Source organism: Cyanistes caeruleus, chromosome 2 (genome assembly GCF_971803275.1).
Source record: "Cyanistes caeruleus chromosome 2, bCyaCae1.hap1.1, whole genome shotgun sequence".
NCBI classification, from domain to species: Eukaryota; Metazoa; Chordata; class Aves; order Passeriformes; family Paridae; genus Cyanistes; species Cyanistes caeruleus.
The window spans coordinates 11,918,288-11,923,055 of record NC_141702.1 but is presented as its reverse complement, the minus strand read 5'-3'; the positions used below and the strand labels follow the sequence as shown (position 1 = coordinate 11,923,055).

At 38.2% G+C, this 4,768-nt stretch overlaps 1 long non-coding RNA gene across 1 annotated transcript; it reads right to left on the bottom strand.

Annotated features, from left to right (window-relative positions):
* Positions 1 to 2,739: 2,739 nt before the first annotated feature.
* Positions 2,740 to 4,148, bottom strand: LOC147654610 (uncharacterized). The gene is made up of 2 exons (XR_015282726.1): positions 3,955 to 4,148; positions 2,740 to 3,648 (listed from the first exon to the last, which is right to left on the bottom strand). It is a non-coding gene; the product is annotated as an uncharacterized LOC147654610 (long non-coding RNA).
* Between the last annotated feature and the right edge of the window lie 620 nt (positions 4,149 to 4,768).

The window sequence follows — 4,768 nt, the reverse complement described above, 5'->3', positions numbered from 1 at the left end:
AATGTGGGATATTTACAGAAAATATAATAAACTAATATATACATACATACATACATACATACATATATATATATATATATAGCCTGTGTATTTAGTTTAGAAGCTATAAATTTAGTGTCACATACAAGCAATTAGAATATGAGCAATTGTCTTCAAGATGCAACACATGCAGAAACTGTTGCTAAAAAGAGAAATATTTTAAACATCAGAGAAAGTTAGAGTTCTAGTCAAGAAAAAATGGAGAAAGAAAATTGATCAGAACTAGTTCTACAGTGAACAAAGTACAATTTACCCTAAATTACCACAAAAGAATTTCATAATGGTGAGAAGCAATTCTGCTGTGACTTCAATACAATCTGCACTCCCTGAGCATTAAGTTCTGTTTTGCTCTAATTAAAGCTATGCATTTTCTTAACTGTATTTCAGACAGCTACTTTGTAGCTCTTGCACAGCAATTCATACCAAGTATTTGATGCAAATGAACATAACCTGTGGTAACAAAAAGTTCAAGTGTTTAACCCCAAGATTTAATTAGTAAAATCTAAAACAAGTGAAAAAAAATGTATTGCCTCATTACTGAAAATTATAATAGTATACAGCCAATATTATAATTTACTTCCAAAAAACATAATTCAGCAGGTGCACACCTATGTTTCAGTTGCATTTATTTTATATGTAAGGGAGTATTGTTAAAATAATATATAAAATGGTGAAGCTAAAGCAAGAGACCAACAACTCAAGATAGTCATTGCCTTTTACAGGCAATGCTTTTTTTTTTTTAAACTGCTTTTACAGGCAGTTGCAGGGTCCGCATGACAGGAAAAACCTACTCCAAAATAAAATAAAGAATATATTAAGAATATATATAGATAGATAAATATAGATATATCTATATATATCTATATAGATATATATATAGATAGATAAATATAGATATATCTATATATATCTATATAGATATATATAAATATATAAAAAATATAAAGAATATAGTGTCACTGTTGGACACGAAATGATTCACATGGACACAGCTCAAGATGTAGTGAAAGAAAGAACTGTTTATTTGTTTTTTCAGTATTTATAGGTTTCCAACCACGACTAGGGATTGGATAGTCAGGTTAACATCTCCCTAACTGCACTGGCAATGAGAGACATCTGTGAAAAGGCGTATATTTAATGGAATGTAGAAACACTTATGTTTATAGTTACTTTTCTCGGAAAATGGTTAGAACTTGTAGAAAACAATATCGAAGGTCTGATTCTCAGGACAACAATACAGAGAAAATAAAGAATGCTCAGAAGTTTAAACTCAAAGCTGGAAAAATACCAGCTCCTGCAGGAATTATCACTGAAATAGAAATTTTTTGAATCAGCTGCCCTGGACCCCCACCTTGTCCCAGACCCCATGTCAGCCCCTGTCCCAGCCCAGGTTTCCAGCCCAGCCCTGCCTGGCTGTGGTCCCTGCTCGGGGACATGAGTGTCTGGCCCGGGCCAGGCTGCCACCAGCAGTCCTCTGCTGCTGGGCTGGGCTGGGCCTGCCTCTAGCCCTGGCTCTAGCCCTGGCTTTAGCCCTGGCTCTAGCCCTAGGCTGCACTGATGGCTTTTGGTGTGATCCCCAGCACAGCCAGCGCAGCCACTGCGATGTGGTGGCTTTACTGAAGAGTTGCAGTGGCAAACCAACACGTTACCATCCCTCCCTCTGTTTCTGCTGCCCGTCCGCCTCTGAAGGGTTGCTGTAACACGCTTGGCACCGGTGTTGCCTTGTTGACATAGGTTCAATCTGCTCTTGGCCTGCTGCTCTTTTCCTAACAGCCCCTGAGCCCCTGGGTGTGATCACATCACCCTGTCCCAGCCAGGTCCACATGTGGCACTCAGAGCTCTTGGTGTTCAGAAGAGTGAGCAACACTGAAATCCCGTGTCTCGTCATCCGGAGCGCTGAGCTGGGAACAGACCTGGGTTCACGAGAGTCAGAGGTTGGTGCAAGATGTGGAGAAAGTAGCTGAAACCAATCCCTTCTTAAAATAAGATACAGTTTTAGGAAAAAAACCTCTTAACAACTTGAGGTGTCATGCCGCAGGCTGTGTTGTTTCTTCATGAACCTATACCTAGTTTTAAGACAAAACAGGTCTCTTCAGATATTTTCCAAGTGTAAAAAAGAAATATATGAAAAGCACAGATTAAAAATTTTAGGAATATCATGGACCATTAGGAAACAAGGGTTAGGGAAAATTTGAATCTGCCAATAGAGTGAAATGAAGCCTGACTAAACCCAGAAATAATAAGTAAGAGTTTCAATTTTTATTAATAAGCCAGATCAAATAAACTCTTTCTGTTTATTTGTAAAAAGAAAATTGTTTCCAATCAGAGCCATCTGATACCAGGAGAAATCATTGAGTGAAAACCCTCATGGCAGTTTTCTTCTCCCATTTAAGCAGAACACAGCAGCTGTGTTATCAAATTTATCATCTGGTAACCTATAATGTATTCAGATTTCTGAAGTAAGCGTGCACCTCTCCATTAAATGAGATTAAATGTTTGCTTGATCATAAATTCATGGGGATAGCAATTAGAGGTCTGTGGGTGAAATAATTAAATGTATTTTTAGTTGTCTCATTTAGTTTGGAGGGAAGAGGGTAGTTTTATGCATCTAGCAGCAGAGGACATAGTTTTGGGCTTTAATTTAATGAGAAGAGAAACTAGCTTTACACATCTCTTGAGCAGAAAATAGATGGTAACTGATAAATTCACACAGTTTTAGTCAGCTGCAGAAAACTGATTAGTGCAAGACTACTGATTTTACTTGTAGTCACACAGGGAGCAGGAGTTTAGAGGTGGCTACTCCTCTAAAGAGAAAACTTCTCGGGTTGCAAATATGTCCCCATCAGAGGCTGCAGCCTGTAGCCTTCCCTTGCTAATTGCTGTTGCCCTCTCCTCCTCCTCCTTCTCCTCCTCCTCCTCCTCGCCTTCTGTTGCCACCTCTGCTGACCTGAGCAAGTGCTGCCATTTGAAGAATAAACAGGTCTTTGGTAGCTCAGCTTGTTTTGACTGCCACAGTGGAGGAACCACTCATAGGGAGGTGATTGCCACAGGGTCTGGGTGAAGGCAGTAACTTGTCAAGCTGCTGGGGCTAGTAGGGGTCTTCCCCTACCAGTCAGTCACTTCAGCCCATCCTCAAAGGTTGAAGTCTCATATCTGAAGCAAAGTTCAGACATACAAGCAGAAGACAGCTTTTATTTGCCCCTGTGTTATATATATTTTTTTCTTTTAAACAGATTAAGAAATTTAAATAAATAGCTTGCATTTTTCCTAGAAATTTCCAGGAAAAAAATAAAAATTTGTTCATTGTAAATAAATTGTGTGAAAACATTCATTGCTGTTGTAAATCAGGATAATTTTCTATATATAATGTGGATGTTTCCGTAACTAAATCCTGGAAAATATTATAAAGTTGTCACTAAAAGTGGTCTCAGAGGTCTCTTACATGAGATTTTCTGCTAAAAATATACTGCCCAAGATTTTATTTTTTGTCTACATCATTGTAGTAGATGAGACTGAATCATCAGAAAGGAATAAGTACAACAAAATCCAGCTGCTTGTTTACCGAAAACTAGTAACTTGAATGATGTGACTCTTCAGGGGTTCATAGAGCTGCAAGAGAAAAATTACAGTTATGGAAGTGCATTTTTATTTCTTCCACATAAATAAACTAGAATTTGATCCCTACCACCTTGTAACTTCTCTGGCCTGGGGGAAACCAAAGATGATAAAAACAAAGGAAAAAGAGGAGAAACATAAATCAGATTGACAGACTTTATGTACTGTAGGCAAAGGGGAAAGCATAAAAAACCAGAATAAATGCTATTAATTTTATTTTTAATTTAGTAATGTGTTATGAGGTACAGGAGTGACAAGAAAAATATAGAAGAAAGCAGTGGGGAGAGGAGGATTCCTTACACAGCTGATTGATAGAGGTGTCTTTCAGCATAATCCTCTCATTCTGATCACACTGGAGACCAGTGGTATCCTTGAGGCATTTTGTTCTGTAAATGGTTTCCTGATCCACACCACTTTCATATTTTCCGTAAAGAACACTTAATCTAGGAAAAAAAATCATTCTGAAACATGCTGGCCTTAATTTGATGAACTTCAGTATGTAATCAGTCCTCTGACTCAAATCACATCCTCCAACAGTTTCGTGATTGGAGATATTACCTGAATGAGTCCTGGTGAGCCTTTTTTGTCTCAATCAAGTGTTTATGGCAATTGTATGCAGCCTTTTTTCCCTCCTCCCCCCACCCATTTCCCTCCCTTTTCCCCATCAGTAAATTCCTTTGGGTGTTCAGCTGTTGGAAATCTCTCATGTCTGCCTAAGGACCCTCTGCATTAACAAGGGATGGAAGGGAAGCACATAGGAACTCACTGGGACATTTATGCAAATATCTGATGAAGGCTCTCAGTGTGGATATCTCCAGCCAGGTGAGAGAGGAAAGATGATTATCTCAGGATCAGGAACCACCTTCTAAAGATCATTTTCTCTATGTGGTCATCAATACTGTGGTGTCTGAATTACTCCAGGAGTGTTTTTTCTCATTTGAGACATCTGTTAGACTGGGTGAATCATCCACAGAAATGTCTGTTTCTCTCTACTAAATTTAAAGGTAAATCTGTTTGGACTTCAATATTCAATAGCAGATATTTTTTTTGTTCAGACCTTGATTGATTTATGAGTTTCCTGATGATTTAAAGAATGAAAAGTGTAACTAAAACT